Raw genomic sequence first — 13829 nt, 5'->3', positions numbered from 1 at the left:
CAAAAGAAAAAGGAGAAGGACCTCCACTAGAAAGAATGACTATTAAATCGTTTGATGCATGTATCTTTACAGAGGAAGATGTTCTAAGTTTGCTGTCTAAGGTGAAGACAGATAAGTCACAGGGGCCTGATGAGATACACCCAAAATTATTAAAAGAGCTTAGTGGTGAGCTGGCAAAACCGTTAACAGATTTATTTAACCAATCATTAGTAACAGGAGTCGTCCCGGAAGATTGGAAATTGGCAAATGTCGTGCCCATTCACAAGAAAGGTAGTAGGGAGGAATCAAGCAACTATAGACCAGTGAGTCTGACATCAATAGTAGGCAAATTAATGGAAACCCTATTAAAGGATAGGATTGTGGAACATCTAAAATCCCATGGATTGCAAGATGAAAAACAACATGGGTTTACTTCAGGGAGATCATGTCAAACAAATCTTATAGATTTTTTTGACTGGGTGAATAAAATAATAGACGGTGGAGGTGCAGTAGACATCGCATATCTAGATTTTAGTAAGGCTTTTGACACTGTCCCACATAGAAGACTTATCAATAAACTGCAGTCATTGAGCATGGACTCCCATATTGTTGAGTGGATTAGGCAGTGGCTGAGTGACAGACAACAGAGGGTTGTAGTCAATGGAGAACATTCAAAACAAGGTAATGTTACCAGTGGGGTTCCACAGGGATCTGTACTGGGACCGATTTTGTTTAATATCTTCATAAGTGATATTGCAAAAGGCCTCGCTGGTAAGGTTTGTCTTTTTGCTGATGACACAAAGATATGTAACAGGGTTGATGTTCCTGGAGGGAAACACCAAATGGAAAAGGATTTAGGAAAACTAGAAGAATGGTCAGAACTCTGGAAACTGAAATTTAATGTGGATAAGTGCAAGATAATGCACCTGGGGCGTAAAAACCCAAGGGCAGAATATAGAATATTTGACACAGTCCTGACCTCAGTATCTGAGGAAAGGGATTTAGGAGTAATTATTTCAGAAGACTTAAAGGTGGGAAGACAATGTAATAGAGCAGCACGAAATGCCAGCAGAATGCTTGGATGTATAGGGAGAGGTATAAGCAGTAGAAAGAGTGAAGTGCTTATGCCGCTGTACAGAACACTGGTGAGACCTCACTTGGAGTATTGTGCGCAGTACTGGAGGCCATATCTCCAGAAGGATATAGATACTCTAGAGAGAGTTCAGAGAAGAGCTACTAAACTAGTACATGGATTGCAGGATAAAACTTACCAGGAAAGGTTAAAGGACCTTAATATGTATAGCTTGGAAGAAAGAAGAGACAGAGGGGATATGATAGAAACTTTTAAATACATAAAGGGAATCAACTCGGTAAAGGAAGAGAGCATATTTAAAAGAAGAAAAACTACCACAAGAGGACACAGTTTTAAATTAGAGGGGCAAAGGTTTAAAAGTAATATAAGGAAGTATTACTTTACTGAGAGAGTAGTGGATGCATGGAATAGCCTTCCTGCAGAAGTGGTAGCTGCAAATACAGTGAAGGGGTTTAAGCATGCATGGGATAGGCATAAGGCCATCCTTCATATAAGATAGGGCCGGGGGCTATCCATAGTATTCAGTATATTGGGCAGACTAGATGGGCCAAATGGTTCTTATCTGCCGACACATTCTATGTTTCTATGTTTCCTAAATTAATACAAACCCCAAACGAAAACTCCTAAAGTAAAACAGACCACAGACTAGACCTCCTAAAGAAATACAGAACCCAGACCACCTAAAATTAACATCCGTTATTAAGACCAAGGATTATCCCCAAACGCCAGACCAGACATACAAATACTAACCTCTCCCAAGTCTTGCACAGTGTTCTGGGTTCTGTATTTCTTTAGGAGGTCTAGTCTGTGGTCTGTTTTACTTTAGGAGTTTTCGTTTGGGGTTTGTATTAATTTAGGAGGTATAGTTTGGAACCTGTATTACTTTAGGTGGTATGATCTGGAGTATGCATTCATTTAGGAGGTTTGGTCTGTGGTTTGGATTACTTTAGGAGGTCTGGGGCCTGTATTAGTTTAGGCAGTCTGGTCTCGGGTTTGTATTTCGTTAGGAGGTCTAGTCTGTGGTCTGTATGACTTTAGGAGTTCTCGTCTGGGGTTTGTATTACTTTAAGTGGTCTGGTCTGGGGCCTGTATTACTTTAGGCGGTATGGTCTGGAGTATGTATTACTTTAGGCGGTCTTGGGTTTGCATTACTTTAGGAGGTCTGAGACCTGTATTAGTTTAGGGTAATGATTATAGCGAGTTCACTATCTTCCAGTGCTTGTACAAGATATTGCCACTCACGGTGGTAGAATAAAGAGTCAATAACCAGACTGAAGGGTTGTCTAATTTTAGTTTAGTTTAGGAGGTCTGTCTAATTTTAGTTTAGTTTAGGAGGTCTGGTCTGGGGTTTGTATTAGTTTAGGAGTTCTAGTCTGGGGTTTGTATTAGTTTAAGAGGTCTGGTCTGGGGTTTGTATTAGTTTGTAAAATGCCCTGATGCCAGGGATCGGGAGTGAGGAGAAGTGCAAGTTGCACTTCTCCTCACTCCCGATCCCTGGCATCAGGGCATTTTGTTTGTCGACATCTGGGAGTGAAGAGTGCAGAAAAGAGGAGAGGTGAGTATTTTTTGAAGTGGACGTGGGAGACTTGTTTGCTCTTCTTGAAGTCCTGGAGATCTCCTCGTTTCCTGGGTGTCTCCCGGACATTCTGAAAGAGTTGACACGTGATAGACCTAGATACATTAGACCAGGGATGGCTAACCTATGGAGTTCTGAGAACAGCCAAGCAAGTGTACATCTTGGGAGTTGTAGTTTTACCACAGCTGGAGCGCCAGAGGTTAGCCATCACAGCATTAGACCATATTTGCCTTCTTTTCAGACCAGCATCTCAGGAGGGTAGGTCAAAATCACGCTCTTTGATACATACCTCACCCCCTTTACTAATGTGAGTCTCCAGTTATGCCCCTTTACCAACCGTTCCTGGAGTCCAGGAGGTCTACCCATGAAAGGATTAGATGTACTGGAGTAACATCACCCTCTCCCTGGAGAGAGATGGCAGTCGCAATCAGGCCATGGAGCCTGTGGGGTCCCATGAGAAGACACCAGTGTTGTATATAGCACACGGTAAGAAGTGGCCCTTTTGCATTGGGGCCCAGAAGCGTTAGGCTATGAGTGAGGGCCGTGTGTATTATCTCACATCATGATTATTTCCGGTGTCATGGAGTCCATCTTTCCGTCTGTCAGAGCCGTCTCCCACTGCGTGTCCCGCCGTTCATTACTTAATTACCGTGTAATGTGCAGACACGGGCTCCTCGTACAACGATGTAAGGATCACTTCACATTATCCTCACATATCTGCCATCTTTTCAGCTGTTTACTGTTTCCTTGGCAAAAGCTGTTGCCATGGCGATTTCCAGGCCCCGTAGTCAGTGCAGATGGAGGTGGCCATTTTGACATCTTCATTAGTTGGGTTTATTGGATTGACATAAAGGCAGACTGCCTGTGCTTTACGTTTCTTTTACTAGGTGACAGTCACACCAAAACTGAGGCCTGAGCCCTAGCAGTGCCTCGTGCCTCTGCACTATATTCATGAGGTGGATTTGTTTATCCATGAGTCTCGTGAACATTCGGCAAGAGTAGGCAGCCGTAATACAGTATGAATACAACGTCCATGTAACCCCTTAGTGACCAGCCTGTTATGGGCCCTACTGACCAAGCAATTTTTTTATTTTATTTTTTTTCATCGTCGCTTTTTAAAAACTATAACTTTTTTATTTTTCTGCCTCTGTGGCGGCGTATGAGGGCTTGTTTTTTGCGGGACAAGTTGTAGCTTTTGATGGCGCCATTTTGAGGGTACAAATAACTTCCTGATTGACTTTTATTAACTCTTTCTGGGAGGTGGGTAGGAAAAAACAGCAATACTGCCACTGAGTTTTTACATTATACATTTTGCGGCATTAACTTTTCAGCATCAATAACACGTTAAATGTATTCTCTGGGTCAGTACAATTACAGTGATACCAAATACATATGGTATTTTTTTACATTTTACTACTTTTTTGCAATAAAAACCCTTTAAAAAAATGTTTTTGTATCGCCTCATCTCAAGACTCATAACTTTTTTGTTTTTCTTTCTACGGAGCTGTGTGAGGGCTTGTATTTTGCCGGACGTCTTGTAGTTTATCATTTTGGGGTACATAACACATTTTGATCACTTTTTATCCCGTTTTTTGGTGGCAACTAAGCAAAAAGTAGCAATTCTGTTCTTTTTGTTGTTTTTTTTTTTACGGCGTTCACCCTACATGATATTTGCATAGTGCGGGTCGTTCCCATTTAATAGTAGGGACTGCACACCAGCGGAGGTTTCCATTTCTCTCTCCATATGGTACATTTAGTAGACAGATAGCAAAAAGTTTGAGGAATGAGTGGAGTATTCTGCAGAAAGGCCCTCTCCACTTTGACGTTCACACCGCCTGGTCCTGTCATGGGATTATAAATCATATAACTGTACCATAAAATATACTCACATCCATAACTAAATAATAAAACACGTGGACACAAGTATTTGGGTGGAATAAATTAGGCCACGGCCAACTTTATTAAAGATTATCTTAAACCAATTAAAGCTGTATCAACCATACCAATAACGTAATAAACAAAAATTAGACCAGCCATAAGCTCGGCCTAAACTTCTCGTCCGCTCACCGTTTCAGTGAGCGACTTTGTACCCTCCTTCTAATAAAGTGGCAATATCAAAACTTTCAACAGGGAAGGGTGGGGGCAGCACATTTATACACATTTTAGGCGCCCAAAAAACACAATGGAGGCTAACGGGATGATTATAATCCCATGAGGATCCCTCCATATATATAGGGATCCTAACAATCAAAGTGGAGAGGGAGCGGCAGTGGCAGAAAGAGCAGAGACTCTAGGTGTTTTCTATGAACATGGGACCAACACAGACGCCTTCAGCTGCCGAGTGCACATGTAACAGGTCAGGTACAAAACTGCTGACAGATGCCCTTTAATAAGGATCAGTAAAACAATATCCATATATTGAAGTATTTGAAATGTATAAGAGCTCCAGCATGTTGCCCTACTATATATATGGTGTGATTTTATATAAAGACTAGGATGTAGCTGAAACGTTGTGATTTTTTTTTGTACATTTTGGATTCTGACATCCAAGGAATTTTTTTAAAGGTTTACTGATCGCTGAATGTGGATCCATTGGCGGGAGGATCTGCTGCATTCCTGATGGGTAATCATGAGGAACATTGTGGCTCCTTTTTTTAAAAAAAATTGTGTAAGCTATAGAGAGTGTCAAAACACTGCCCCTTGTGGTCAATCAGGTATTGCACGCATTCATAGACCCCTGTAAAAAATATAATATATTCTAATATCCAGTTATGTAAGGAAAATGGGAACTACACCAAGAACCTGCGGTAGAAGTGAAATCTGTGTGGGAAATGTGGGCTCTTCTTTTCCTGGGCTGATGCCATGTCAAACCTCCTTCACAGCAACTGATGAGATGGAGCCGATGCCTTTACAATGTCAGCTCTTCAGCACAATTCAGTAAACGCCTTCGAAATCCACAGTAGAAGCTCGTGCTGAGGCGGCTGAGCAGTGATCTTCCATATCTTGTTAACTCTTAAAGGGATTTTCCACATAATATAGAACTGGCTGTGCGGCAGTGTATGGTATGGTTACCCGTATCGGTCTAATCTCAACTATAATTCTCAGTTCTGTTTCTTTAAAACTTAGGCTACTTTCATATCAGCGTTTTCAATTCCGCTATTGAGATCCATCATAGGATCTCGATAGTGGAAGAAAACGCTTCAGTTTTGTCCCCATTCATTGGGGCAACTACAGGACCCTGAAAGATTATCAACATTAGGGTTATTGACTTTAGAATAAAGACGACTGAGGGGAGATCTAATTACTATGTATAAATATATCAGGGGTCAGTATAGGGGCGGGCGAGTTTTCCGCGCGGGTGCGATGCGTGGAGTGAACGCATTGCACCCGCACTGAATCCGGACCCATTCATTGCGGACAAGAATAGGCAGTTCTATGGGGGTGCCGGCCGGGTGTATTGCCGATCCGCAATACACTACGGACGTGTGAATGGACCCTTAGAGGGTGTGATTACTTTTTCAACCGCCCTTTTATTGGTCCAGCGCTGGTAGAATGAAAAATGAAGCAACAGTCTTGATTTAAAAAAATAAAATGTATGAACCTTTTGTGTATACAGTTCCTATGCCGACCTATGTGTCTCCATGGTGACAGACTACAAATAAACCATGCGTAGTCTGGTCTGCGTTCATGTGTTTCTCTCGTGGAGATTTTTAGTAAAGACTATTTGTAAAGTGGCTTTGTTTTCTTATTTGAGATGTATTGGCCAAATGGTTGTGAAAGTGTACCCTTGCAGGAACTGGTTGGACAGAATTCTTGTTGGTAAAGGAGATAACGGAATATTCTGCCCGAAATACTGGCTGTTCACCGCGATATCTCTCTTAAAGGGGTTGTCCAAGACTATTGAGGTATCACCTATATGTGTTGGATAGTCTCCGTCAGTTATATCCAACGGGGACACCCCTAACACATTAAGGTCATCATTGGGTTATATGGTTAGTATAGGGATCACCAGGGCACATTTAGTCTAGGTACGAGGACAGGGTCTTCCCTGGGCAAAGGGTTAGATAGGGGCAGTGAAGGGCTGGTTAGGTCCAACCCCCCATCACCTCCCACTCCTCCTGCCCATACCTGGTAGATCCCATATTTGCTTGTATGTCTGGTCTCTAAGATAATCACATTATTGGCCAATTTTTGCACATCAATCATTGGGATAAGATCCTAATTTTTTTTAAAAGATGAATTCAATTTTGAGATTTTAAGAGTTAGCTTATGTTGCTGGACCGGTTGTCCAAGACTATAATACTGATGGTCTATCATTAGGATGGGTCATCATTATCATTGTGGCATCTTCATTACCAGGGACAGTGCCGTTCATTTGCTAGTGCCTGGTACTACATGGAGCGCTGTCCCATTCACATTAATGGAATCAGTACCACAAACAGCCACTACAAAAGGTGTGGCGCTGTGCTTGGTATACAATGAAGAGCCCACAGCACTTGCACCTGGGCCTCTTCAAAAAGCCGATCGGTGGGGGTCCCGAGAGGTGAATCCCCACTGATCTGCTATTGGATAGGCATCAGTATTATAGTCTCGGTCAACCTCTTTAAATTAGTCATACACAATATTAAGAAAAAAATAAAATAAAATAAGGTAAAAAAAAATATGTGACCTATCTCTATCCAGGTGCAGATACTGTAGAAATTGATGGAAAATAAACACTCCATTCTGTAGTTTTGCCACTTTTCGAAGACTTTCTGTGGAGGCAGGTGTGAGCAGGCTTTGGCAGTATGTCAGTGAGTTAGTAATACCGTGATATTGGATGCCATGGCACTTCACCACCCCTCTCCATTGGAAGGCTTCCCCCTTGTGAAGCTTCGCCCCAAGCTCTCCTGCAGATCTGGTAGACCTCCGCTGGGCATAACTGGGGGCTGGCAGGACATGTGGAGTGGTAGTGGTTCACAGTGGCTGACCTCACTCCAGCGCTCCCTGGGCTGGGCTGTGAATTGAGGGCACTCCCTTTCTTCCCTCAGGACAATACCTGGTTTTCTGGGTGTTCCTGCCTGGTATTAGGTGGGGTGCCCATGCTGTTAAGTAGATGGGTGCAAGGCAGGAGAGAAGGGTTGATGGTGGGACCGAAGGAATGGATGATGAGTCGATGACCAAGCCTGTTTGGTTGCAATAAATAAAGTCTAATTAGATAATGGGAGTAGTAGTTCATACAGCAGCAAAAGGCACAGTTCTGAAATATGTCACAAAGTAGGCTTCTCCCAATAAATGTGTATAGGCAGTGACAATGATGGTAGTAGTAGTCCCCCCGTAGTCTCTCTCTAGATACACTTTGCAATTTTCCCAAATAACCACAGACATGCAATTCTATTCTCATTAAAGGGGTTATACCATCTCGCTAAGATATGCCCCCAATGACTGATAGGTGTGGGTCCCACCTCTGGGGCCCACACCTGTACTTAGAACGGAGCCGGTAAAGTCCCAGAGGACTGAGATGGGACAACCCCTTTAACTCGGTCTGTGGGGTGCAGATCTTACATCTGGATGGTCAGTTCATGTCAAAGTGTGGCGGGCACTGAAGCAATATACCCTTTCCACAGCAGTAAAGTCTTATTGCCATAAACAAGCAATTATCTTACTAACTGTCCTTGCACCAGTCCTTATCATCCTAAACAGTCTATAGATACTTTGCCTACTTCTCTCAGAGGTTCGGCACTTCTCCTCAGCATGAATGGATAGAGGATCCTTGTGGTAGGCCTCACTCTGCACAGACCCATGCAGATCCTCACACTTAGGGTGCCTAAGCCAGACTCCCTGGCTGATGCAATCAGACTACACAACTCCTCCCTCAGACGGGGAAGGTCCTGCCTTCCTTTTACTGAGTACGGCTAAATAACTATGCTGTTTTCTCATTTTCAGCTTGGAATCGCATAAATGGCATAGGAAAGTACATTCACCCGTTAACCCTTTTAGCGGTAAATTAACCCTTTAGCAGTGATACACTTGGTTACTGCACATGTACCGTATTACCTGTATTATACAGTACTAGCAGAAGGACCCGGCTTCGCACAGGTATATTTCATCTATTTCATTGAATGTTTGTGTATGTCATTAAAAGATATCGACAGTATCCACTATAACAGTGACATCTACAGTACCCCGTCCATTTAACAGTGACCTTCACAGTGGCCTGCCCTTTAACAGTGACCTCCACAGCAGCCGCCCCTTTATTAGTGAACTCCACAGTACCCCATCTGAGTGATTTCCACAATAACCCGCTTCCTTAACAGTGACCTCAACAGAGCTCTGTTCCCTTAAAATGTGACCTCCACAACACCCCACCCCCTTAACAGTGACCTCTTCAGCACCCCGCCCCTTAACACTGACCTCCATAGAGGACCGTCCCCTTTAACAGTGACCTCCACAGAATCCCGCACCCTTACAAGTGACTTCCACAGCAGCCCGATTCTTTAACAGTGACCTCAACAGCATCCCGCCCCCTTAACAGTGACCTCCACAGCAGCCTTCCCATTTAACAGTGCCCTCCACAGCAGCCGCCCCTTCATTAGTGACCTCCACAGTACCCCATCTCCTTAACAGTGATTTCCACAACACCCCGTGGCCTATACAGCAATCTGCCCCTTAACACTGACCTCCATAGCGGACCGTCCCCTTAACTGTGACCTCCACAGCAGCCTGCCCCTAGGGTGGCCAGAGGTCCAGTTTTAGGCCGGACAGTCCAACTTTCAGACTCCCTGTCCTCCGTTTAAAGCTGACCTGCAGCAGTGAAGAGAGAAGACTGGGTTGTTATGGAACGACCTGCAGGCTACTATTGGCTAATGTAGGTCATGTGATGTGCCATATTTGCATTTTTTGGGGGATTATCTCAGGAACGGTACATGCTAGAGAGCTGCAACCCCCACAAGATTTATTTCCAGGTAGCAAGGCATGTGTATACTGAGTTTAGTTGAAATCGACGGTTGCGTTTTTGAGTGATCGCGGAACATACACACATACATACACACATACATACATACATACACACATACATACATACATACATACACACATACACACATACACACATACATACATACATACATACACACATACATACATACATACATACATACATACACACACATACACACATACATACATACATACATACATACACACATACATACATACATACATACATACACACACATACAGTACAGACCAAAAGTTTGGACACACCTTCTCATTCAAAGAGTTTTCTTGATTTTCATGACTATGAAGGCATCAAAACTATGAATTAACACATGTGGAATTATATACATAACAAACAAGTGTGAAACAACTGAAAATATGTCATATTCTAGGTTCCTCAAAGTAGCCACCTTTTGCTTTGATTACTGCTTTGCACACTCTTGGCATTCTCTTGATGAGCTTCAAGAGGTAGTCCCCTGAAATGGTCTTCCAACAGTGTTGAAGGAGTTCCCAGAGATGCTTAGCACTTGTTGGCCCTTTTGCCTTCACTCTGCGGTCCAGCTCACCCCAAACCATCTTGATTGGGTTCAGGTCCGGTGACTGTGGAGGCCAGGTCATCTGGCGCAGCACCCCATCACTCTCCTTCATGGTCAAATAGCCCTTACTTTCAAAGTTTTCCCAATTTTTCGGCTGACTGACTGACCTTCATTTTTTAAAGTAATGATGGCCACTCGTTTTTCTTTACTTAGCTGCTTTTTTCTTGCCATAATACAAATTCTAACAGTCTATTCAGTAGGACTATCAGCTGTGTATCCACCTGACTTCTCCTCAACGCCACTGATGGTCCCAACCCCATTTATAAGGCAAGAAATCCCACTTATTAAACCTGACAGGGCCCACCTGTGAAGTGAAGACCATTTCAGGGGACTACCTCTTGAAGCTCATCAAGAGAATGCCAAGAGTGTGCAAAGCAGCAATCAAAGCAAAAGGTGGCTACTTTGAAGAACCTAGAATATGACATATTTTCAGTTGTTTCACACTTGTTTGTTATGTATATAATTCCACATGTGTTAATTCATAGTTTTGATGCCTTCAGTGTGAATCTACAATTTTCATAGTCATGAAAATAAAGAAAACTCTTTGAATGAGAAGGTGTGTCCAAACTTTTGGTCTGTACTGTACATACATACACACATACATACATACATACATACATACATACACACATACACACATACATATATACGTCCTTTATATATATATATATATATATAGATTAGCATAGCGGTCAGGGTTGGATTACAGGCAGGACACGGCTATGTGCTTTAGAGTCTCTGACTTAGTGGAGACCTAGAGGGCCTCTATCGCCCACCATCGCTGAGGACTGTTCATCTCTGAGGTGGCTGCCGCTGTGTATACATAAGACTCCAAATGTGAACAGAACCTAAAATGATCCTTGTCTCCTTAATTCCCATAGACTTCAGTGGAAAGGGCCATGAGAATGAGTGTGATCTGGTCATGAGGAGGTTAATAAAGAGCCATGCAGTATCTGTTGTAAATCAGAAAAACTCCTCTTACATTTTGGAATTTACCCCTCCTTCTCATAAAACATATCCTCCTACCCATCAAGTATTACTCACCAGGAGCAGGTGCGACATACAGCTGCCTTGGAGCAGGGCCTGTGTTTCTTACCATTTTTAAAGCAACCCTTTTTTTTGAGTCTGGGGTAGGAGACACTTTGAGGTCTGATTCTGGGGCCTGAGATACTTTGGGTCAGAAATTCTGCAGTGCCTGTCAGGGGTCTGGAACACTTTGGGGTTTGAGTCTGGGGCCTCAAAGTCTTTGGTGTCTGAGTCTGGGGTATGAGACACTTTGGTGTCTGATTCTAGAGCCTGAAAGTCTTTGGGGTCTGTGTATAGGGCCCGAAAGTCTTTGGGGTCTGAGACTCTTTAAGTCTGATTCTGGGGCCTGAAAGTCTTTGGGGTCTGAGTCTGGGGTAGGAGACACTGGGGTCTGATTCTGGAGCCTGAAAGTCTTTGGGGTCTATGTATGGGGCCCGAAAGTCTTTGGGGTCTGAGACACTTTAGGGGTCTGAGTCTGGGCCTGAAAGTCTTTGGGGTCTGAGTCTGAAGTATGAGACACTTTGGAGTCTGAGGCCTTGAAACACTTTTGGGTTCTGAGTCTTGGATCTAAAACACTTTGGGTTCTTGGTCTGGAATCTAAAACATTTTGGGTTCTGAAACATTTTGAGGTCCGAGTGTGTGATCTTAGGCACTTTGGGGTCTGAGTCTGTGATCTGAGGCACTTTGGGGTCTGAGTCTGGGGACTGAAACATGTTGGGGTTTGAGTCTGGGACATGAGACATTTTGGCAGTCTTATTCTGGGGCCTGAGACACTTTGTGGTTTGAGTCTGGGACATGAAACACTTTGGGTTCTGAGTCTGAGATCTTCAACACTTTGTGGCCTGAATCTGGCTTCTAAAACTTTTCAAATCAGCTCGTGATATGAAATACTCTGAAGTCGGAGACTTGGCTCTGAAACACTGATGTCTGGGAGCGCTGCTCTTGACTTAAAAGCATTAAGTTGGTAGGGGTCTATATAAAAGGGTGCGGCACATGTATGGGAATCCAGATAAGCCCCTGATGACCATTTAAAAAATAAATAGGCAATTATAGCTATGGCCCAGGGGAAGCTGAGCTCCATCTTATGCATTTCTGGGAAAGGTGGGTTATAACCTACTGTAGCTGTCGTTGAACCTGCCTAGTAATAGGTCTCCCGTCCTCATATTGCTGCAGGACTCTCTGACATTCAGGAGTCCAGAAAAGCTGGGTGATGACCCTGGAGGCATCTAGAATGAGGCAATGTTGGATTTTCACCAACCTTTCTGACTAAAACATTGGGAATTTTAGGCAGAGGGCCCTTTAAGCAGTGGGGCTGGTGTTGACAAGCTGCCAGGCCCTTCACCCCTCCCATCCCAGTACACTGATGATTTCCCAGTGCGCCCCCTTTATCTGGCACTCTTCCTCTGAGCTGTGCCAGACACGTGACCCTGAAGAGACATCAGGAATTCTTGGTATGTGCATGAGCACTGATTGGAATATGTGCAGGTCCAGTGATTGCACCTTACAAGGCGCCGCAGTCCAGAACCTCTCCGCGGTCCTCAGCGCCACCCTAATGTAGAGTCATCCTCAATCTGCAGGGATAGAGCGGCATCCATTCACTGACAGGTAGGAACAAGTGCACAAATCTCTCTTTTGGCCTTAACATTTGCTCCAATGTATTAGTGCAGGACAGTGTATCAGAAGATTGTCTAGACTGAATACAACTGTAGCAAACTCTCAGCTGTGAGAAGTATTAGATACCTACCAGGTTTTCCATTGCTGTGTGTGAACGAGCCACAAGTAATCTGTCTGCAGATTGCTCCCTCTAGTGGTAGCTTTTATGCCATACCTTTGTGTGGGGGTCCAAACCTTCTGGATTAGTCCCCTGCGCAGAACCCCTCCTGACCCAACAACTTACTTCCATTCACTTGAATTGCCATTCTTTGCACAGTATTTGGCGGGGGGGTGATAGTCTACAGGAAAGAAGCCGGAGGGGCTACAGAGCCTTCTTTTGTATTTTGCCACCATATAGCAGTATTATTTCTGCTTTGTATGGTGGCCATTTGCCCGATGTATCACTATCGGGGCACTGTTTGATAGATGAATTACTTGAACAACATATGGTAGCATTATTTCTGCTTTGCATGAAGGTTTATTAGATCACTGTATGGTATAATTTGGGCACCATATGGCTATAATATGTGGTCATTCCATAGCATAAGTTATTTGGACACCATATGGCAGCATTATTGGTACTCTCAGCATGGCAGTTTTATCAGTTCCCTGTTGGTTCAATTTTTGTAATATAAATTAATTCTATATTATAATTATCTGGACTCCATACTTGCTGTATATGACAGTATTATTAGGCTACTACATGGCACTATTGTTTGGACACTGTATGACTGTAATATCTGGGCATTTTATAGCATCATTATTTAGATATCATATTTTAGCATTATTTGTGCTCTCTGTATGGCAGTTTTATTAGAGCATTATACAGCGCTATTCTTTGGACACTGTTGGTTGTAATATCTGCTAATTTTATAGTATGTGGCAGTATTATATTTACTTTATTTGGCAGTATTATTAGGCCTCTGTA

The 13829-nt window shown here is 43.3% G+C and overlaps 1 protein-coding gene across 3 annotated transcripts in view; it reads left to right on the top strand.

Moving 5' to 3' along the window:
- Window positions 1-13829, top strand: part of LZTS3 (leucine zipper tumor suppressor family member 3) — a 101875-nt gene that overhangs the window by 67024 nt on the left and 21022 nt on the right. The window contains exon 1 of one of the 3 annotated variants that reach the window (XM_040419322.1): window positions 12729-12853. The exons of the other annotated variants lie outside the window; for them this stretch is intronic. The gene's annotated coding sequence lies outside the window, so the exon portion shown is untranslated. Of the gene's footprint in view, window positions 1-12728; window positions 12854-13829 lie in introns of those variants that run through there. 3 annotated transcript variants of the gene reach the window in all.

Source organism: Bufo bufo, chromosome 2, assembly GCF_905171765.1.
Source record: "Bufo bufo chromosome 2, aBufBuf1.1, whole genome shotgun sequence".
In the NCBI taxonomy this organism is placed as follows: Eukaryota; Metazoa; Chordata; class Amphibia; order Anura; family Bufonidae; genus Bufo; species Bufo bufo.
This window is presented reverse-complemented; position numbering and strand designations above follow the sequence as displayed.